This window comes from Carettochelys insculpta, chromosome 12 (genome assembly GCF_033958435.1).
Source record: "Carettochelys insculpta isolate YL-2023 chromosome 12, ASM3395843v1, whole genome shotgun sequence".
NCBI lineage: Eukaryota > Metazoa > Chordata > Testudines > Carettochelyidae > Carettochelys > Carettochelys insculpta.
In genome coordinates, this window is record NC_134148.1 from 11168586 (window position 1) to 11192479 (window position 23894).

The window sequence follows — 23894 nt, forward strand, 5'->3', positions numbered from 1 at the left end:
CAACATGAAACTGCTGAGCTGGAATTCATATGCAAATTTGGCACTATTAGAATGGGTGTGAATAGGAACTGGCAATGGCTCCATTACAATAGGTAATTTTCCACTTTCTGTATTCTCACCTTCTTATCCACGCCCACCTTGGCTGAATTACCTCTGATGTAACACTCCTCTCTGTATCCCTGTGTGTTTCTTTTCCTTTCACTTCATGCATCTGATGAAATGAACTCCAACTCGCAAAAGCTTATGCCATAATAAGATTGTTAGTCTTTAAGGGGACGCTGCACTCCTTGTTGCTTTTGCGGAGCAAAAAGCTAGTTATAGTTAGTTTCATGAAATATAACTTATTTGCCACCTACAGCCAGCCTGATATCTCTTAACATGATTAATCTAGAAAAGAACCAGTTTCTCATTAACTCAATCAGTATGGTCATGTTAATGGAAGCAGATTCTTTAACGTCAGCAGTTGTGGCTGGAGTTTCGAGCAATAACTGGATTTCAATACAATGGTGTAAGTGAAAGACAGACACACTCCTGGAGGTGCGCATTGTTTCCCCTTCAAAGTGCTGCTCCAAACAGCCATCTTAATTTATTTGATAGCCATGACTAACCGTAACCTGTGTTAACCTGTTTAGTTTTTTATCCAGATCAGTTGTCCATGTCAGCATTTTTAAAGTATTACCCTCATTTAACACTTGTGAGACTGCTTTCATCTGACATCCCTTAGTAACACTAACACTCAGAAATCTCCTCCTTTATTGAGGACCTCCAGTACAAACTTGCCACGAAGCACCTGCAAGGACTAATTGTTAACAATGACAGCAAAGAATAGTCCCCATGCTATTAATTCCTAGGCAGCCATCAACTGTACAGGGTGAATCTCTCTAATACAAAACACTCTCATCAGGTAACATCCATAATCTGGCATGATGTGTGTGGCCAAGTTTCCCATGGTCCCATAAAGTTTGTTTATAGCCACCATCCCTGGCTCTGAGTGTTCTGTGCTGTTTATTTGCTGTAATTTACTCCTACATGTCTTCTACACACCCAGTAAGCTGTGGAAGTGTTAGTAATGTGGAAGAAAATATTACCCTCCTATCATCAAGCACCAGTTGAAGCTGTACGAGCTATGTCACTATCTAGTGGAAACCTGACATGTCTATACCACTGTAGACCAAAATATTCAGCCAAAAGACATGGGATACAGAACTCCACTAGTTGACTGGAAGCACAACAACATACAAAGTAAATAATCTCAATGTTCGCAGATTTGGCCTTAAAATATGCAGCGAGGTAGTCACTGTCAGACCAAGGACACTAGAGAGGCATGGTGGGTGAGTTAATATCTTCTATTGGACCAACTACTGTTAGTGAGAGAGACAAGCTCATGAAGACCTGTGTGCAGCTCAAAAGGTGTTGGTCCAACAAACAATTACCTCACCCACCTTCCCTCTCCAATACTTAAGGAAATGAGTTCTGCTGGGTCAAGTTTGAATTTAGAGACAATTACTTACATTTGCCAAAAAAAAAACAACCCAACAACTGTTAACTACTGATGGCTTCAAAACAGCTATGGGAAAACCAACAGAAGCTCCACTAACACAGCAGGAAATTATGGTACCTCAGCATCACTCCATAAACTGAATAAATTATGTTTTTGGTAAATCTCCAAATGATACCTCACTAAGTTTGCTAACACTGGTAGGGTCTAGAACAGTGGCAAGATTGCAGTTGAAAGGACCCTTAATTTAAGTTTGGAGTCCACTTAATTGATATTTGACACCAAAGCTAAAAATAAAAAGGGGTGGGTGGAAGCCAATTCTATTAATAATTGCACCATGATTCTACTTTCTAATTAGCTTTACTTTTTCCTGAATTTGTAGTAATATTCAACTTCTATTTATGCTGCTTATCTGGCCATTACTGTGTATTTGAGCAGCTCAATCTTTGATATATTTACCCTTACTACACCACTGAGGGGGAGGGAATTACTATTATTCCCACTTCAATGATACAGAACTAAGAAAAATATCATGTCAGTGATGCACCCAGGGTCACACAGGAAGTAAGGCAAAGCAGGAATTTGAAAATGCGCGTTCAAGCTCTGAGTTAGTAATCTTACAGATCTTCACTTTTACAAAGCTGTAAAGACTTTGCTATAGTTAAAGAAAAAAGGCACCACTGTCTGAGGTGTTGTCACCTGTCATCCTCTTCAGTCTGGGGAAATACATTCTAACTCTGGGGTGGGCATAATTTTTGATGGGGGCCACTCCAAGAATCTGGAAAGTGGTCAAGTTTCCCACTCTCTCACAATATTCATGGAGGAGGTTCAGGGTCTGGGATGGACAATGGCTGCAGAAGGGAGCTTGGGGTAAGGGACTGGCGTGCAGGAGAGTGTGGAGTCTGGGAGGTAGTTTGGGTGAAGGAGGCAGTTGAGACATGGGGCAAGGGATTGGGGTGCAGGGGTTTGCGCTGTGACCTAGGGCAGGAGGCAGTTGTGACCTGGGGCAGAGGATTGGGGTACAGGGGGTTGGGCTGTGAGCTGGGCCAGGGGGCAGTTATCATTGAATCACAGAACACCAGAACTGGGAGGGACCTTGAGAGGTTATCGAGTCTAGTCCCTTGCCCTCATGGCAGGAACAAGCATCACCTAAACCATCCCTGAGAGATGTCATTCTAACCTCCTCTAAAATATCTTCACAACCTCCCTAGGCAATTTATTCCAGTGTTTAACCACCCTGACAGTTGAAAAGCTTTTCCTAATGCCCAACCTAAACTTTCCTTGCTGCAGTTTAAGACCATTGATCCTTGTCCCATCCTCAGAGGCCAAGGAGAACAATTTTTCGTCCTCCTCCTTGTAACCCTCTTGCAGGTACTTGAAAACCGCTATCGTGTCCCCTCTCAGTCTTCTCTTTTCTAAAGTAAGCAAGACTAGTTCTTGCAGTCTTCCCTCATAGCTCATGTTCTCAAGACCTTTAATCATACTTGTTGCTCTTCTCTGGACCTTCTTCAATTTCTCCATCTTTCTTGAAACGTGGTGCCCAGAACTGGACATAATACTCTAACTGATGCCTAATCAGCACTGTGTAGAGCAGAAGAATGACTCCTCATGTCTTACTCACCACAGTCCTGTTATTGGATCCCAGAATCATGTTCACGTTTTTGCAACAGTGTCACACTGTTGACTCCTAGTTACCTTGTCGTCCACTCACATCCCTTTCTACAGCACTCCTTCCTAGACAGTTGCTTCCCATTCTATATGTATGAAGCTGATTATGCCTTCCTAAGTGGAGTACTTTGCATTTGTCCCTATTAAACTTCATCCTATTTACCTCTCCAGATCATTTTGAATTATGACCCTATCCACCACAGCAGTTGCAACCCCTCCCAGCTTGGTATCATCTGAAAAGTTAATAAATGTATTCTCCATGCCAATATCTAAATTGTTGATGAAGATATTGAATAGAACTGGTCCCAAAACAGACCCCTGTGGAGCCCCGCTTGTTATGCCCTTCCAGCATGACTGCAAACCATTAATAATGACTCTATGAGAACAGTTATCCAGACAGTTATGCACCCTTCTTATAGTAGCCCCATCTAAAGTGTATTTAGCTGGTTTATTGATAAGATCATGTACGACCATATCAAATACCTTACCTAAAGTCTAGGTATGCCACATCCACCTCTTCTCTCTTACCCACAAGACTTGTTAGCCTACCAAAGAAAGCTATCAGATTGTTCTGGCATGATTTGTTAAGCAAAGTTACTCACCTCAGTGCAGTCACTATTGTTCTTCAAGATGTGTGCCCAATGGGTGCTCCACTGTAGGTGCTGGGCTCATCCCAGCGCCGCAGATCAGTGACTCTTCATAGCTGTATCTAGCCGGTCTGTGCATGCACCACCATGGTGTCTCTCTGTTCATGCTCTTTGAATCACGTGTGCAGACTGGCTCGAGCCCGTTCCTCAAAACCACTCCAGAAACGGTGAGAAAGAACAAACAAACAAGGCAGACTCCGAAGGAGGGTGGGTCGTGGAGCACCCAAGGGACACATATCTTGAAGAATAATAGTTACTGCACCGAGGTGAGTAACTTCGCTTTCTTCGAGTGATATCCCGTGGGTGCTCCACTGTAGGTGATGGTGTAGCAGTTCCCCAATAAATGGAGGAAGGAATAGGAAAACAAAGTGAGTCACCGTGTAAATGGAGCAGAGAGGACCACTGTGGCTATCAAAGTATCCACAGGCCTTCTGTCTCGGACAGTGTAGTGTTTCCTGAAGGTATCGTGGGATGAGCAGGTAGCCACTCTGCAAATATCTCTAAGGGAGGTCAAGAGGAAGGATGTCATAGTTGCCACTGCTCTTGTGGAATGCGTTAATGGTGGCATAGGGAGAGGCATCTGGCTGGAAGAATAGCATGGAGCAATGCAGGCAGCAATGACATGAGCTATCCATCGAGATGAAAGACGCTCGCCTTTGGAGCACTCAGCCAATGATACTAACAAGCGTTCTGTTTTACGGAATGCTTTGGTCCTGTCTATATAAAAGGCAAGCGCTCTGTGGACATCTCAAGTGCGTAGAGCTGCTTCCCGTGGTGACGAGTGCTGTTTAGGATAAAATGCAGGTAAGATTACAGGTTCACTGATGTAAAAGCCAGAGAAGACTTTGGGAACGAATGCCGGATGGTGTCTAAATATTACTCCATCCTTTAGTGAAGATGGTGTATGGAGGTCCCACCATGAGAGCCGATATTTCACCAACTCTACGGACACATGCAATGGCGAGAAGAAAGGCTACCTGCATGGTAAGTAGTTGTCAGGGGTTCAAATGGCAGTCTCATCAATGCTCATAGAACTAGATCAAGATTCAATGGAGAGGGAGTTGGTCTACATGGGGGATACAGATTTGAGAGTCCTTTAAAGAATTTCTTAGTAATTGAGTGAGAAAACACCGAGAACCCCTCAATGTGACCCCTACATGCTGCAATTGTTGCAAGATGGACTCTTAAGGGGGTTAGTGCCAACCCCAAGTCTCTGAGGTGCAGAATGTAGTCCAAAATGGCATTAAGAGGGGATAACACTGGATCCGCTTGCTGTAGTGAACACCAGACAGCGAATCTGTGCCACTTAGAGAGATAACTAGCTCTAGTAGTTTGCTTCCGGTTGTGTTCTAAAACATTCCTGACTGGTGTGGAACAGAGGAGCTCAGACTCATTGAACCAGTTAGGAACAAGGTCCTGAGGCGTAATCTCCATATCTGAAGATGCTATAGGGATCCTTGTTCCTGCATCACTAGGTCAGGTAGGAGGGGGAGGAGTTAGGCGACATCCTCTGTAGCAGCAGGAACTAGCACTGCTGTGCCCACACTGAGGCCACCAGAATCAGCGCAGCCCCATCCGTTCTGGCCTGTTGGAATACCTGTGAGGAAAGGTGTACAAGAGAGGTCCCTTCCATGACCTCAACAATGCATCGCCTAATGATCCCTGTCCCACTTCAGCTCTGGTGCAATAAAGGTGACATTTCCTGTGGTGACAGGTGGCAAAGAGATTGATGAGGGGAGTGCCCCAGCATTGGAACAGGGAGCAGACTACCCCACTGTGGAGTTCCCACTCGTGGTCTGGTGGAAAGCGTCTGCTCAGGGAGCCTACAGTGACATTGTTGAGTCCAGGTAAATAAGATACCACAACTATGACATTGTTGCAAATGCACCATTTCCACAGTCAGATTGCCTCCACACAGAGGAAATGTGAGCGGGCCCCTCCTTGTCAGTTTATGTAGTACACTGTCGCCACATTGTCTGTTAATATTTTTACTGTTGCACCCCGAATGTATCGTCAGAAGTGCTGACAGGCCTGGTGAACAGCTCTGACCTCTAGAAGGCTGATGTGCAGTAGGCATTCTTGTGGGGACCATCGCCTTTGAATGGCAAAGGTGCCTATATGGGTTCCCCACCCTAGAAGGGAGGCGTCTATGGTAATAAGCCGAGATGGTTGTTTGGGGTGAAACGAGACGAAGGTTCTCCTCGCTCTACCACCAAAATAGGCATTTGAGGACATGATGCGGAGAGATCACCATGCGGTGAAGGCTTCGGTGGGCGGTGTTGTATACTGTAGCCAACAAGTGTTGTAGCTCGCGAAAATGGAGTCTGGTGTGCTGTACCACAAACAACATTGCTGCCATGTGTCCCATGAGTCTCAGATATATAACCACTTGTACAGTGGGGCTGTTTGTGAGGATCTCAACAAGGTCCTGGATGGTCTGGAACCCGTGGAGAAGCAAATATGCTCTTGTCATACGGGCACTGAGTCAAGCCCCAATGGATTCTAGATTCTGCGTAGGGTGGAGGGTTGACTTTTTCCTCACTGATAGGGAGGCCTAGAGAGTGAAAAGCCAACTGTGTGGCACGCACCATATACATGGTCTCTGTGGGAGAAGGGCCCTTTATGAGGCAGTGGTTAAGGTAGGGAAATATCACGACCGCTTAGCAACGCAAGTAAGCAGCTACCATTGCCAGGGTTTTGAAGAACACCTTGGGGGCCGTGGAAAGTCTGAAGGGAAGGACCCTGTACTAAAAATTACCCTTACTCACTGTAAATTCCAGAGCCCTCTGTGCACGGGATGAATTGTGAGGTGAAAATAGGCATCTTGGAGGTCACGAGCAGCAAACCAATCATTTAGATCTATAACTGGAATGACTGAGGCCAGTGTCACCATCCTGAAGCGCTGCTTGCGCACACACCAGTTCAGCAGGCGTACGCCCATTGTTGGCCTCCAGCTACCACTTTTCTTTTGCATGAACAAGTAGCAGGAATAAAACCCTTTGCCTCTGAGGTTGTGGGGAACTCGTGCCAGGGCTCCCACAGAAAGAAGATGATCCACTTCCTTGCGTAGCATGCTCTCGTGAGAGGGGTCCCTCAAGAGGGACGGAATGGGTGATGTGGGAGGCGGAATGGAGACGAATAGGATGGCATAGCCTGAGCAGACAGACAATTTCAAGTACCCATGTGTTGGTGGTGATGGATGCCCATTGGTGTGAAAAGGGCCTCAGCCTGTGATGGAATACTCTGGGAGTCTGAGGTGACAGTGGCAAGACTGCTGCTCTCAACCCATGAGTCAAACCTGCTGTCTGGCTGACTGAGAGGCTTGGCTGCATCCGCCTTGGTTTCTGCACCTTTGGGGCCTCTGCTGGGAACAAGGTTGACTGTAAGGCCTGGGTAGCTGAAAGGGTTGAGATTTGTAGAAGCCAGATTCATAACACCTCAGGTATGGGTGATAGCATAGCCTCCGATAAAGAGGGGTTTACATCCCCAGCGTATGCAGCATTGTACAGGAGTCCTTACTGGAATGGGGGATGGCATCTGTGTTCTCAGCAAATAGTTTATTTTTATCAAAAGGCAGGTCTTTTGCCTGCAACTCTTTAGGTATCACCGTGGCTTGCAAGTAAGATGCACAACACATGACAACTGCTGTGGCCATGTCTCTTGCTGCTGTATCGGCTACGTCTAGGGCGAGTTGAACTGCTGTCCTAACAGTGGTATAGCCTTCCTTGACCACAGATTTAAGAATAGGTCTTTTTGCATCTGGCAGATACTCTAATAGGGCAAATATCAGAAAGATAGCCGTGCTAGTCTGTAGCCTCGAGTACAAGAAGTAGTCTTGTGGCACCTTACAGACTAAGAGATATTTTGGAGCATAAGCTTTCATGGGCAAAAACCCACTTCATCAGATGCATAAGTGGGGGGGTTCCAGGACTCCCAACTGCTCAAAGATGAACAGGGGTCCATGGCTGCTTTTCTGAGCATTGTACTGCATCTGTGGGCCAGATCTGATGGTCTGGTAGGCTGTATTTTACCCAGCCCTGATTGCTCTGAGCAACTTCCCACCCTGCTTCCAGTCCATGGGACGTCTGCAGTCCTCCATGCTCCTGCTAGCAGGCTCAAGGTTTACTGCTCATGAACAGGAGCTAGAGAAAGTTGAGCAGCACAGGAAAGAATGGCTGACTGTCACCAGGCCAGTAGCAAAACAAAACAAGTATCCCATGGCACCTGTGTAGCAAGTTCTGTACTACACTTACCAGTCCAAGAAACGTATCTGTTGTAAGACGGTAGCTTGAGGCCTCAGTCAGAACCAGGGCTGCACTGTTGTGGCTGCCTTACAAATCAAGGCTTTGTCTACATTGCCACTTGAACAACAAAACACATGCTTAAATTTCCCCCAACCCCTTCCCCTGAAAGAGTGGCAGCATAAATGGCTTGTGTGGGCAGTTTGTTTTTCTTTCTGGGGGAGGGGGAGTGTCTTCTGTGAACTTTTAATGTCTACAATCTTAAATCATTTAAGAAACCTTTAGAGCTGCAATATCCATGACCTGGGTCCACACTTTGTCAGACAAGCTCACTAAAATCAGCACTCTGTCAGGATGTACAAGTGTTATGTTATTAAATGCCATGTCCCAAAACACAGGAGCGGCAGGTAAGGTGCAAACACTAGGACTACAAAACAAATCATTATAGTTGTGACTTTGCCTGAAGGCGTAATGATTAAGGACTTCTAGGTAAGTCTTAAGAAATCAGACATATGTACAGCCTTGATGAGAGATTCTGACCTTTATTTGAAAATCTTATGGTGAGCTTACATTTAAGTTAAACATTAGTTACCTGACAAGTCCACAGCTCACTTAAAATTTCTTTAGATTTTAGTGATTTTATGTTAAGAGCTAGAATCTTGAACTCAGCTATAGCAAACAAGAACCTTATATTCCAATATTTCAGGGATCCACTCCACCATTTTCCATTTCACAGCCAACCTTCATGTTTACTTCCAATTAAACTACTGTACCACTGTACAGAAGACCTGAGATAGGTCAATCACATTTTCAGCTACTGTGTCCCTATTTCACTCACCAGCCCAAGAGTTGAATTTCTAATAATCAATTTATTTACCTAGAACAAGTTGGCAAGTTTGATCACAGTGATCCCTTTGGGATTGTCAGCTCGTGCGTTGATCATGCCACTGAGCCCGCCAACCTGCCCTCTGGGGTGCCCCATGACCCTGTCTTGCTAATCCAGAAGCTCTGGTCTCCCCACCAACCAAGGCCCAGAGTTGGAGTAACATCACCCCAGCTTAGCTGCTGAACCACCTCAACTCTGGGAGGGCTCAGCCGTAAGGCCACTGGCAGCCTCCAGGAACACCACCGCAAAGAGGACCAAAACCCCAGAAAAAAATCTGTCTTATCCTGTATTGAAGTTCTAGACAGAGAAAGCCCTGAAGTTCACCATCTTCACCAGTGAAAGAGAGATGTGCATACTGGTTGCTCCCACCACCTGCCAGATAATTATTTGCACGGGGCTTGATAATAAAGTATAAGAAATAAGAATTAAGCAATTGCAAGTGAGAATAGACAAAGTAAGTTACTAAAACAAAACAAAACAAAAAACAGGCCAGTAATCCTATTATATTAAGGAACTTGTTACATGCACATTTTTACTGTCACGGTAGCTGTAATCATCCCTCTCAGACAGGCAGCCTCTGACCTTGGGCCTGATCCTTCCCCCGTTCGGTCTTAGCTCTCTCCAGCAAGCAACTTCGGTGGTAAGTGTGAGGGTCTCCTGGCATCTTGTGACTCCCCTGTTGTTTGATTCCTCCACCCACCCACCCACCCTCCATGTTCCTTCTGCCCAAGGTGGGAATTCTTTGTGTTCAGTTCTGTTTTTTCTCACATGGAAAAGTACCAGATCTAAAATGGGTTCCAGCATCAGATGGCCTGGTCCTGTCTTTGTATGACCAACGGCAGTTGGGCTTACAGGAAAAACAAAGCCATTCATAGGTTGTTGACTTGATCATCCAGCCGCTAAGTTCTTTCAGTATCACTACAGGCTGAAACTCCCAAATCTGGCACTCTCATCCAGTAAGACCACAGATTTTGCAGGACCATAGAATCCTGGGGCTGGGAGGAGGAGGGGCCAGTCAGACCAGTAGCAGGTACCCAGGACAGCCACTGCTGGTCTGGTGGCAAGGAAGGAGGGGAGCCAGCAGCCTCCATCAGGGAACTGCAGCAAGAGACCCTCATCCTGGGCCAGAAGCCGTAACCAGGGCTGGCCGGGCAAGAAACCTGCATGGGAAAGCTGCGGCAGCAACTCCATGGAAAGTCCCCGGCTTGGGTGCAGTAGCTCATCTGCAAGGCCAGGCAGGAAGCTGCAGCTGGGACTGGTGAGAAACCCCAGGCCCGGGAGCAGTATCTCATGGCTGGGGCTAGGCAGGAAGCTTGTCATCAACAAGCGAAGCTATGCCTGGTATGACCCAACCTGACCTCCTGGGAGGTCACACCAAGGACTTCGCCACATCTGGGAATGGATGGCACCTAGTGTGACACCATTAAATGTAGACACTCCAACTAGTGCAACCAGTCCTCAGTAGACTTGCTTGATGACAATGACTTGTAGTTCTTTCGGCATCGGTATGCTTACTTCCTTAGTCTATCTTCCCTTCAACTGCAGAAGATGGTAATGGACCTGCCTGTTTAAGTCTGGCTAAAGGAATACATGCAGGAGTCAATGACAAAGGAAGATAAGGTCATTTCATACTGTGCTAAACTATATGTTAATATACAAGTCTGCAATTTTAACCCCCTCTAGGTTCTCTTTCATGAAATAGTCACATTTGCCTGCACAATTTTTTGGATAGCAAAGGCAAACAGATGGCACCTGAATTTTATATTTAAACCAAGTGCTATATGTTTGAAACAAGGAAAAAAGTGACTGTTACAGCTATTTTTGGACATGGTCTTGTCTTCCATCTCTGTATACCCAACCTCCTTTCTTTCACTTTCCTATGAATGCTACTTAAAAGACAGGAGACAAAGGGTAGAAATAAATAGTGTATTCCAGGAGTAGGTATCAGGACCAGCGCTGTTATATTTTAAGTCCAAAGCTGACTGCAAAGAGTTACAAAGGGTTCTCACAAAACTAGGTGATTGGGCAACATAATGGCAGATGGAATTGGGTTTTAATAAATGCAGACTAATGCATGTGGAAAAATATAATCCCAACTGTACATACAAAATGATGGGGTCTAAATTAGCTGTTACAGCTCAAGAAGGATCTTGGAATGATTATGGGTCGTTCCCTGAAAACATCTGCTTACTCTAAAATGCTAACAGAATATTGGGAATCATTAGGAAAAGAACAGATAATAAGACACAAAATACTGTATTGCCTCGAGATAAAGTCATGGCTTGCCTGCATCTTTAATACTGCATGCAGATCTGGTCCCCCCATTTAAAGAAGGCTATATTGGAAAAGGTACAAGGAAGGGCGAGAAACATTAATTAAGGGTAAGGAACACCTTTCATATAAGGAGAAATTAAATAGAATGGCACATTTCAGCTTAGAAAAGGAAAAACTAAAAGGTGGGAGGATATGGTAGAGGTCTGCAAAATCATGAACGGTGTGGAAAAGTTGACTAAGCAAATGTTATTTTCTCTTTTGCTAATATAATACAAGAAGGTCACTCAATGAAATGTATAGGCAACAGATTAGCACAGACAAAAGAAAAATTATTTATTTGTAGTCAATCTGCAGAACTTTTTGCTTGGGCAGACAGGCCCCAACTACAACAGGGTTCCAACAAGAATAAGCTCAGGATGGATAGGTCCATTAATGGCTCCTAGCCAGGATGGGAAAGGATAGTGTTCCTATCCTCTGTTTGCCAGAAGCTGGGAACTGGTGAGACGGGATGATCACTGGATGCTTACTTCTGTTCATTCCTGCTATGGCCCCTGCAAATGGCCAGGGGTCATAGGCTACATCTCCATTTACCGGGAATGTTGATGGCTGTTACACATTTCCAGGCACACAAACTGCATATCTAAAATCAATTTTGCAGCCGTCGACATTCGTCCCCATCTTCACCGGAGAATGTCGAGGGGAGCGCTCCTTTTGATGACATTCCTAAATCTTTGCAGCTGTCAAGGAGTTCCAGGTTCAACACTGGTCCCAGAACGTGCCATTTTCCGCATGCACGAAACGGTGCCCTGGAAGACTGAAACAAAGAGTTCACTCTTCCACAGCTACTGTATACCTAGCCATAGAACCACAGAGTTAGAAAAAGCCCCAGGAAGTCACGATCCAAATGCCTGCTGAAAGGAGGACCAATTTCAACTAAATCATCTCAACCAGGGCTTTGTCAAGCCAGGACATTAAAACCGTATGGAGATTTTAGGAATCTAGGAGATTCTACCAGCTCCCTAGGTAACCCATTCCAAAGCTTCACCACTCTGCTGGTGAAATAGCAACCTAGACCTCCCCCGCTGCAGCGAGAGACCATTGCTTCTTGTTGTCACCTGTCAACTGAGAACAGCCTCTCTCCATCCTCTTTGGAATCCCCCTTCAAGCAGCTGAAGGCTGCTATCAAATGCCCCCTCACTCTTCGCTTCTGTATAATCCCAAATCCCTCAGCCTCTCCTCACAAATCTGTGTTCTAGGCCCCTAATCATTTCTGTCACCCTCCACTAGACTCTCTCCAGTGCATCCGCATCCTTTCTGTAACAGGGAGCCCAGAATTGAACACAATACTCCAGGTGCAGGGTCCTGACACACACACTCTCTCTCTGTGCACAGGAAGTAAAAAATACTACATATTCACATTTTTAAGGCTAACAGTGTGTCCCTTAAGTGACTTACACAGGGTAACAGAGTATGTTAGTATTAGAGCTGAATGGATCTAATATTTTCTTTCTTTCATATAAGAGTCAAGACAGATACAGTGTTCCTGTAAGTTTATTGCTAAATTATCTGCCAAAATATTAGTTTTCAAGCATCTTTATAGCTCCTGGAAAGAAGTTACATGCATATGGGGGGGAGGGAAGACTGGTGATTCCTCCACCCTGGAATTTGCCACTTGGCTAGTACTGAGCATGCTCAAGTAACATTGCTGAAGCCTGTCCTCACTTTGCCCCCCCTACCACACCCTCACTCTGCCCCTTCCCCATCGCAACATGCAAAGGTCAGCCCCACCCCCTTACCAGAATATGAAATACTGCCCCTATTTGGCACTAGAGGCTGCCTCATGTGATCCTTTCCTTGGGTAGTTAGAGTCTCCCTTATTGGAGATCCTTCTCGGCCCTGGACAAAATCAAGGCAGCTCTTGGATTGCAAAGTGTATCTCACACAATCCTGGCTGACTGGAAGGTCTTTTATTCCAACAATTACATGAGTGCCACACTTTCCCATCTGTGACTGACACTGCCGTTATTTCTTCTGCTTCCTGGTTTGACAGAAAAGCACTCTTCTAGTGCACTCTCCTTGCACTTGGATCTATGGCTCTTTTTCCTCACCCCAGTTCTGACACAGACTCATTTCCCACTTCTACTGCTACCATGCCAGGCCAACTATTCCTATAGCTCAGCTGCCTATTTATTAGGTCAGTCAGTGGCAGTTAGAACACAACTGCAAGTAGCCAGTGCTGCTACCAATAATCTTAAGACTAGTTGAAGTTCTCATCCATACAGATAGATGCAAAAAGGGTTCAGTTTCAAAGGAGTTTTCAAACTCATTTTATGGACTGTGTCTACACTAGTCCCAAACTTCGAAATGGCCACGCAAATGGCCATTTCGAAGTTTACTAATGAAGCGCTGAAATACATATTCAGCGCCTCATTAGAATGCTGGCAGCTGCAGCACTTCGAAATTGACCCAGCTCACAGCCCCGCAGCTCGTCCAGATGGGGCTCCTTTTCGAAAGGATAGAAATAAGGGGACTTCGAAGTAGCCGGGGTCCTTTCGAAAAGGAACCCCATCTGGACAAGCTGCGCGGCTGCAAGTCGCGTCAATTTCGAAGTGCTGCGGCTGCTGGCATTCTAATGAGGCGCTGAATATGTATTTCAGCGCTTCATTAGTAAACTTCGAAATGGCCATTTGCATGGCCATTTCGAAGTTTTGGGCTAGTGCAGACACAGCCATGCTGACACAACACTCATGAATACCGCAAAATAGTTAAATTCCAAAATAGTGAAATGCCTTTGAGTCCAGAAAAGCCCACTGTTTGAAAAACAGCAGGCTTCTCTAACAACCTTTATGTTAGATGTGCACAAGAAATATAATCAAGCCAAATTAAGTGCCAAGGGAGAGGGGAAAAACACATTTTATATAAAGGTGTGATATAGTCCATTTTCAACTACACATCTCAGTTACGCCTCTGTTTGCAGTGAGAGACAATTCTACCATGTCAGGTGCTAATCCCATTACTCCAGTCCAGATAACTAATCACAGACAGTTGGAACTAACGCACAACTGAGACAAATAAGTTAGCTTGCATTGATCATGGTAGTACCAGTCATCATTCATTTCTCTAGTTGTTCTCCACTATGATTTAGGAGCATATGAACATCTTTCTTCCTCCTCTTCCCCCCAGGTGACAAGGTACCATTCTGAAAGAAAGAGCAAATCTTTCTTTCTCAGTGCCCAAGTATTCAAACACATTATCTTTCTGTATGAGATTGGTACTTGAAATTAAACTACCAACAGTCAAAGTGGCCTCAGCTTGGCAGAAAAAGGGCTGTTGCCAAATAAAAGGACAGACAAGTGAGTAAATAGAACCACAACATTGCAAAGGTATTCTAAAACAGGACTCTATTGTACATTAACCATCAAGTAGCAAATTCAGCCACGTTTATTAGGATGCTCTGTAAAACTTTGAGAACTGAGGGGGTGGATCTCTGGAGACAGAAACCCAATATAGGCTCTGGCTGGAAAACAACAAGAATTTACCAGCTTCCCCTTGAGACTCAGATTAATCTGAGATAAATTCTAAGACAAGCATGTGAACACCAAACCCAAGGAAATGGTTTCCTGGCACCACCATGAAGCAAGATTCCCAGTGTTGGCACAGCCTTACTGAATACTCTGAAATCCAAAAATTCAATAGTCGCAATTCAGTGTCCAGTACTGTGGGTTACCACTATCACTGTTCAGAGCTAGCTGCACCCAATCTTCTCTTCTGGTGTCTGAGTGCAGCCTCTCATATGACAGGCTTGCTTCCTTCACCTGTCCTCAGGTGAAGTCTCACAAGTCCCCACGTTTAGTCTGGGTCCACAACATATGAATGACTCATGCTGACCCAGCAGATCTGACTAGGTTCAGTCACCTGCAAGTCTTCCCCTCAGGAGCTGCACTAGTGGTTTGCTCAGTGGCCAGATTCCCTTTTTTTAAAAAATTAAATATACAGTAAACCCTTGAGATAAGCACAATCACATTGCATGTGTCTCGGGTTTATGCCACTCATCGGGGCGGCAGCCATCACTCAGGCTGCCATCCCTGACAGGAGCTGAGGGGGAGCCACTCCTCTCAAGAACAGCAGTCAGGAGTCATGGGAAAACCCGCTCCTGTCAGAGACAGCAGCCTGACTCATGGCTGCCACCCCTGACAGGAGCAGTTTCCAGCCAGGGGCAGTAGTCGTGAGTCAAACTGACAGATAGCAGCTTGCAGTGCCGGTTCTCCCAGCTGAGGAGCTCAGCACGCAGACAGAGGTTTGCCGCATGGGTGGGAGAACCAGCACTGCAAGCAGCTGTCAGCTGGGGAGCCCGGTGGGGGCACAGCTGCTTGCAGCATGGTTTCTCAGAAACTGCTGGGTAAGCGGCTGTGTGCCCCCAAACTGGGAGAAGTTCCACTTCCCCCAGCTGCCCGCTCCCCCAAACCCGCCCCAAATAACGCGGAATTCAATTTATGCAGAGGTTGCCCAGAACGCAACCTCCGCACAAATCGAGGGATTACGGCATAATTTTAACTCATCTCAGCAGTGGGAAAAACATGAGAGAAAAGGAATTTAAAATACAACACGTACACTTAACAGTTTAACCTAAAGATTTACATAGGCTAAGACACCCCAGGAAAAAACGAGAAGTCCTGTGGCACATTGTAAACTAGCAGATGTTTTGGAGCATAAGCTTTCATGGGCAAAGACCCACTTCATCGGATGCATGTAGTGGAGACGAAATGGGCCTTTGTCTAAGGTGCCACAGGACATTTCGTTGTTTTTGCAGATACAGACTAACACGGCTACCCTCTGATACAGACTCCCCAGGGTTTGCCTCCCTCTTTCCTCTGTCTTGGCTCCAGTTTTTCTTCCCTCTTCCATGTTGACAAGCCAGACAGGAGAAACAAGCAGAGAGAGATAAATCTTCAAAAGCCAATAACAAACACTTGTAATTCTGGGTAAATGGAACTATCTGTTGCTATTGTCCCCTTTCCTGCACCTACCAGATGTAACTCTTTGTATTACCGCAGCAAATCACCACAATAAAACCAGTTCAAACACCGTAATATGCATGAAGCATTACAGATATTTAAATTCCCATATCTTTTGTAACCACTCATCAATCGTTTGCTATGTTCTACTTTATCAGCATCCAATTGTGTGGAAATAGTAAGGAAGGCCTCACTAATAAATATAAAACCCAAATCTCTGACAATTAATCTGAGGCAAGCCTTTGATGTTCTGAACTTAGGTATAATGTTTTATACACAAGCTCTCTTCTCTCTACATTTCCTAATTATAATTAAGTAGAGCTGCAGCAGCACCTGAAAGCCAAAAACCCTTTCTAGCCAGATACCTAAGTCAGTTTTGCAAATCCAAAATGCCAAAAACCCTGGATGTTTAATTGAAACTTCTAAGAGCGACCTATAACTAATAGGTAAGCCTTAGATGCTGCATTAAGTCATATAATGCTGACAATATAGGTTGGAATAATGCACCAGCCGCAAAAAAGCCATGGAAATGAATGAAGTTGGATACCTGCACTGCTGGCTAGCTCTAATGACTAGTTCTAAATCACCACTGGCAGCTTTAGAACCTGCCCATTCCTGGCTGTCAGAATAAAACACCAGACATTATATAAATGAAGTTTTGAAAGCCACAAAAACCCGTGCTTCAATGTATTAGGACCCCTACAGAGCTGGTGTCTAAAAAGGGAGGAAAGAGTTTTCAAAAGCGGAGATTTTTAAGTCACCATAAAGCTTCTGCTGTTCAAGGTACATTACATGATTTCAACACAGCTAGAGATATCTTTCAAGCTATAAAAACCCTGAGACTTGTACAGCATATAACGGAGCAATGTGCTATCACAGCTGTATTTTAACTGCAGGTGAATTTTCCAATTTAAGTGGAATCCAGCAGTTTGATTAGCTGGCAAGTGATAAAAGAACTCAAACTGCATAACAAATGAGCTCAAAGTTGAACTCCTTAATCCTTGGCAGCTTACATGGATCACTCCAGAAGGTAAATTCATTTCTACCCCCACCTCCATTATCTTGCGATCCCCACTAGTTTACCACGGCTGGAAAAAAGTCTTTAGTCACTAATGTGGTGTTAGGCAACATTTCAAATTGATTCAAGTTAGAGTGTACCACATTCCGTTACATGATATCATGTAACAGATGATGTTATATTAATAGCATGCAGGTCAGCTATTCAGCAATATACAAACTTACACACTACAGTTAATACTGTAAAGTCACCAAGAAGTGAAACACAAAACTTGTAAATGGAGCTTGTCTATCTCAGCCACGCCTGTAAACTCAGCTGAGGGAATAGAAATCAAACAGCATTCAATCTGGAGCCAGAACTGAAACATATTATAACCTGACAAATCCACAATTCTACTGCAGATGCATAAGAAACAAGGGAACCCAACACAACCCTAAAGCTCTGCTCCAATCAGTGAGTAAAAAGTCAAAAATATAGCACTGAGTTCACAGAATACAGATCACAGGAGCAGTGATATTTATTCAGAGATTTGTATATAGTTAATATAATTTCTTTTTTAAAAAGCAGTCATGTAGCACTTTAAAGACTAACAAAATGATTTATTAGGTGATGAGCTTTCATGGGACTGACCCACTTCATCACATCTAATGAAGATAAGTAGAACGGATGAAGTGGGTCTGTCCCATGAAAGCTCATCACCTAATAAATCATTGCGTTAGTCTTTAAAGTGCTACATAATTGCTGTTTTGTTTCGTTAGAATTCAGACTAACATGGCTACCTCTCTGTTATTAATTTTTTTAAACAAACTAACTTGAGTCTACACTTAGCTTGAATTTGGTGCAGCTAAAAGTTAGACTCATTTATGCTAACAAACCAGCAGTTATTTGTTATTTCAAATGGAATCAACATATGGAAATTTTCCATGTGCTAGATTTGTACATTATGAGTAATGCTGTCAGTTTGCATCAATATCGGCATGCAGTCAAATGCCATACAAATAAGACCAAATATAGGAGATGTAATGCGCATATAGGAGATGTAATGGTTCTTCATAACACATCTATAAACAATCACAATCCGAGGGGTTCTGCCCCCAGTCTGAGAAAGAGTTCTATCACTACCACACTTTCCCTGCAGGTTTTCCTTCCCTGCTCCTGCAGAAATGCTACACCGCATGAACTAATGTTTGTTAGAAGCATTCTTTCAACTTCAAGTACAGTCTCTGGCATGAAAGTAACATGGATGAAACTTGGCACCCAGAGTAAGTTTGACAAAGTACATTTTTACACAACTTGGAAAGGAAGCGAGCAATTGTTTAATTTGTTGGATTGTTCTTAAATCAATGACCATTCGCTTGTTATTTAAAACCAGACATTGCAGCATTCATTTGATGGGAAAGACTGAGCTTACATCTGCACTTACCCTGGAAGATCGAGTGCTCAGGTTCAATCTTCCAGCACCTCATCTCTCACATGTTCTGGGGTCAACACTGACCCCAGAATTCCTCCGGAGCTGTGTGGATTAAAGAAGATCAACAGGAGGCGCACTCCCATCAACCTCTTGCCTTGAAGACAGCCTCCAAAGTCGAGGGCTAAAAAGTCGATTTTACGTATGCAACTGGCATAGCTAAAATTGAGTAACAGCCAGGTGAGGACAGACACAGCCTAAGTGAAAAAGACTATAAGCAAGTGACTGAGCCTGGCCTACCAACTAGCCTCAGTGAAGAGCAAACCAAAAAGTCCACCCCTGCAAAATGAGATGAGGTTGAAAACAGTCACCCGTTGCTATAACTACCCCTTTGAGCCAACTGGCAGTTTGGGGTTAGGATGTACTGGGAGCATCTTGCAACAACATCAGCAAGGCCCGACGGTGCAGCCAGCACACGCGCGCACTCCCGAGGGAAGCCCGGCCCCCCGCCGGCGCCGCAACTCGAGGACAAGCGCTGCGCTCGCCTGGCGCTGGGAGACCACGCTCCGCAGCCCGCCCTCCCACAGATGCTCGTCCCCGGGGCACAACCGCCCCCAGGCCCCCAGCCGCCAATTAGCCTTTTCACACGCTGCCAGCCCATCCCCCGGCCGCCTCCCTGCGCCGCGCCCTGCCCTGCCCGGCTGCCCCCGCCCGAGCGGATCCACCCCTCGCCCGGGGCGAGCCCGCGTCCCCGCCCCACCCTCCATGGCAGCCCCGCGGCCAGCGGGGGAAGCCAAGGGGAAAGACGCTCGTCCTTGAAAGGTCGGCGCCCGCTGCCAGGGCACCGCGCTGCGCGCATCTCCCGCTCCGCACATCAGGCCGCTCCCGCCTCCGCCCTGCACCCCAGGCTGGCTCTTCCGCACCCACGTACCGGGGGCGAGGAATGGCGGTGACACCCCCCCCCCCCTTTGCTGCTGCTCGCTGCATGCAACGTGGGCTGGGCGAAGACGTTCCCGATCACAGAAATATGGCTCCTTTTCCACCGTCTCCCACACCCTCCCGGTGCAGAGCCAGGCCCCCGAGGGCTCCCCAGCGCCCAGCTGGCTCCGGCTCCTGCAAGAGGGAAATGCGCATCTCCCCGTCCCCTGCCGGGCTGCTCCGCACCGCTGCTCTCGCGTGCGGCGGCTGCTCCAGGGCAGGGGGTGTGGTGGGGAAATGCCAGCGGGCAGAGGCAGAGCCTGGCGCCGGCATCGCACTGCTCTGAGTTACAGCCGCTCGGGTCGCCCCCGGGAGCGGGGCAGGGATTGAAGCGCGCTAGCAACAAGCGTTATGAGCACGCTCCATTTCCAGCCGCTGGCAGCGGGCGGGGACACGCCAAGCAGCTCCTCTGCCCTCTGCAACACCCCATCCCCGGCCACCGGCTCGGGGCCGGAGCCGAGCCAGGATTCCCCGGCTGGGCTGAGGAACACTCGCCCTCTCCCGGCGTCGCTGCGTGCCGTGCAGCAGCTCCGTGCACACGACAGGTGGCGGCTCACTCCCCTGCAGCTCCAGCCCTGCCTGGCCATGGCCGGGCTCCGCGCGGCTCGCTGCACTGCCCGCGCTCCCGAGCCCAGTCTAGAAGCCGAGACGCGCCATGCACTGTGCAGCGAAACAGAGGGGACAGGCGCCCCGGGGGCTCCTACCGGGACAGGCGTTACTGGCGCATTGCAACGCGCCTCACCCCTCGCAGCTCGCCTCCTTCCCGCGCCGCGCTGCGCCTCAGCCTCCTGCGCTGCGGCTGGCTCCGGGCTCGCAGCCCCCTGCCCAGGGAGAGCAGGAAACGCGTCATCACTCGGGGACGGGTCTGCCTTCCTCCAGCCCGGCGTGCAGCCCCGTCCTCCTCGGCCCCCTCCCCGACCGCGGCGGGGATCCCCACCCGCCCCCACGCCCGGAGCCTGGACAGTGGATTTGGGCCGCATGTTCCCTGCCGCCCACGTGAGCTGCGAGTGAGGGGCTGGGGGCGGCGCCCCCCCCGTGCGCCGCTGCGCTCAGCGGTCTCACCAGGGCGGGGGACCCCGCTGCACAAAGGCAGAGCCCTGGCTGGTGGTCGGGAGCGGGTCTCTCCTGCCCGCTGCAGTGCGACCCTCTCCCGCCACCGACAGGCTGTCCTCGAGCAGAGCAGGTGGCTGGCAGCCCAGCAAGGGGCCCTGTGCCCCTGAGATGGTTTTCAGGAGAAAAGTAAGAGCGGGGCCTGACTTCCCTGGGGGGAATAACGTGGGGAAATTGGTGTGTCTTGTTGGTTCCTTTACTGTTAGAGAAAATGCACTGGCATACCTATTTCACAGAGCCGGAAGAGACCCTTGAGAGGTCATCAGGTCCAGTCCCCTGCACTCACAGCAGGACAACCATCATCCCTGACAGATTTTTTTTAAACTATTTTCCCCAGACCCTCTCAAGGATTGAGCTCACAACTCTGGGTTTACAAGGCCACTGCTCCAACCATTTAGTTATGTCTCCCCCTAATTTTTTGACCTTGAGCGGTCACCTAGTCCAGTCCCCTGCACTCACAGCAAGATTTAGCACCATCTCTAACCTACCACACGCCCCTGAAAGGCCCCTTCACGGACTGAATTCACAACCCTGAGTTTATAAGGCCAGCGCTGAAACGACTGAGCTATCCTCACATGACAATTTGAGTAAGAAATGTGCCCTCCACAATGGCTGGGTGCTTGCCCTCATTTTTACACTCATCCATACCACAAAACTAGCGAAACCCAGGTGCTGAGTGCAGACTCTTAGTTGAGTTTAACTCCCTTTTCTCACACTACACGCTTTTTGGAAGTAAGGTGAAAGGGCAGAGACTGTGTTCCATACAGGTTGAACCTCTCTAATCTGGCACCCTCAGGACCTGACCAGTGCCGGACAGGAGAATTTGCCAGACCATGGGAGGTCAATATTGTCTAGCAGCATTACCAATGCTTCCTTTGCTTGTTTGTCTCTTAGAAGCCGTTTAGGGGTAAATTACAGCTAAATAACATCACAAAACACTGAGAGCAGAACCGGTAGCTGGAAACAGATTTTACGGGGCCACGAGAAATGTGGCTGCATGCTGGATTACGGCTGTTGCCAGATGAGAGACTTCCGAATTTGAGAGATTCAACCTGTACTTAAGCTACAGCAGCAAGTCAGTAGGATACCCAAAGTGGAGATTGAAGGAATTCTCAAAAAATTGAGGCAATATTTTTGCAGACCTAAATTAAATTAATATGGCCCTTTAAGTTTCCTTCCCTCCCCCAGCATACAGGTAACTATATTTTATTTTGTCACCAACCCAGAGAGCTGAAGAGCAAGTGAATCTACACTTGAGTTTTGCAGGGAGACCCACAACATCAGATCCTTTCCAATACAGAGCCTTATAGACCTGCACCCTACATTGGCGAAATATACATTTTGTTCGTCAAACTTGTAAAAAACTAACTCGGGCACTCCCACACCTATACTGTGAGAAGGTGCCACCTCCTCTTTACTCATTATCATCTTAGACAGGAACTTCTGGGCCAACAAATTCTGTGCAGTGGATTATTTCAATCTGACTAAAAATATCTAGTCATTCAAGGCAAAGCAGCCTTTTATATTTGGTCATATTAATATTTCAAAAGTAGCATTAGCTAGGAATGGCTGTTGAAATAATGGAAACTAAGGGCTTGAACTGCATTAACTCTACTGGTATAGCCCCATTAGCACAGAGTTGTACCGATATAAAGGCACATTTGATCAACATAATTAGACTTACACAGGGAGGGGAACAAGATGTACTGGTCGGACCCCTTGGTATAACTACATTCATTGTATACGTTAGACCACTAATTCTTTTAGTAAAAATAATCATATCCATCATCAAAATCATTTTGCCCATACAAAAATTATAATGGCCTAAATGATCAGGCATTCCTCAGTACTGTTTGTTTAAACTGGAGACAGTGTTTCTCAGTTGTACCATCATTCAGCCATTGTCCCAGTCAACAATAATTTTCAGCAATCAAGGAGACCTTAAACCACTGGGTCAACATACATTTGGACTGTAACACAGCAAGTCCTGAAACCTCTTCAGGATTTCAACAGCAGTTCATTCGCTGGTGAGCTTGTTGAAGATGGTCCCATAGTTGCTATACCCAGTAGTAATTACCTTATGTGAATTGCATGATTAAAGGCACCTCAGTATTAACAACTGTGAGCTACTCAGACCACTTCCAGCAGGGACAAAAACATCTTTCAGATCACCCTAGAATGTCTGCTTAATTTGCTTTACTGCATTAGACTACTTTGTTTGGATGTATATTTGCTTACCATGGCACTTTTACTTTAGAGCAAATCAGAAAAGGTATTTGGTGAGTTTTACATTTCATGCTCTAGATATTAATTATATGAAAATAGTTTTTTTTTTGCTGGCGGGATCAGGGCTGTCACTATTAGAACAGAAAGACCCCACTACTGTAATTGACCAGGAGAAGATACAGTTCATCCGAAAGGAGGGAAGTACACTGTTCTTCCAGGAAAGGCAGAGCTAGAGAAAATGATTCACCTGTGTTACCCTGAGAGTCACCTCCAGGCTTATGTCTACACTAGAAGATTAGGTCAAATTTATTAAGGTCACTTTTTATCACCCAGTTTTATAAAGATGAGAGTGCAAGTCCCCATTGGCACCTGATGTGAATGGAGTGTCTCCCCACTGAGGTGGGCAGCTTCAACTTTGTCAGCATGCACTGTGGGTACCTGTCCTATAGTTCCTACTACCTCTTTGCATTCAGGGTTAAGCTCCCAGCATCGACCAGGACAAAACAGTGCCACAGGTGGTTCTGGGTATGTTTGTCAGCCTCCCATAGTGCACTTCTCTCCTCCCCCTCCCACTGGAAAGAAATGGAAAACAGTGTTTTTGCACCCTGTCACAGGCCTGGATGTCCAATGTTTTCTCCCTTCTCCCCCCGGGGGTCCCCCCTCCAGCCATTTTTACTAACAACTGAGTTACTGCCTCCTATAGCTGCCTTCCAAGTGGAGCATGCCCAGCAGAACCTGAGGGGCGTGGCTTAGCCAATAATGTGGGGCTAGCCCTTCCAGTGCCAGTGTGGGGCTGGTACATCCCACCACACATCCTTTCCTAGCTTCATATCCATGCAGACACCATTGCAAGGCTAGCATGGATCCGATCCAGCTTCAAATTGTTGTAACAAATATTATGAGCACTTCATGCATTATGCTGCGG

At 46.6% G+C, this 23894-nt stretch overlaps 1 protein-coding gene across 6 annotated transcripts in view; it reads right to left on the reverse strand.

Annotated features, from left to right (window-relative positions):
* The window catches only part of TLN2 (talin 2), a 495540-nt gene extending 475093 nt beyond the window's left edge, over positions 1–20447 (reverse strand). For 5 of the 6 annotated variants that reach the window (XR_012647070.1, XM_075006264.1, XM_075006260.1 and 2 more), the window contains exon 1: positions 20338–20435. The gene's annotated coding sequence lies outside the window, so the exon portion shown is untranslated. Of the gene's footprint in view, positions 1–20337 lie in introns of all 6 variants that reach the window. The other variant, XM_075006263.1, reaches the window with a different exon arrangement.
* Between the last annotated feature and the right edge of the window lie 3447 nt (positions 20448–23894).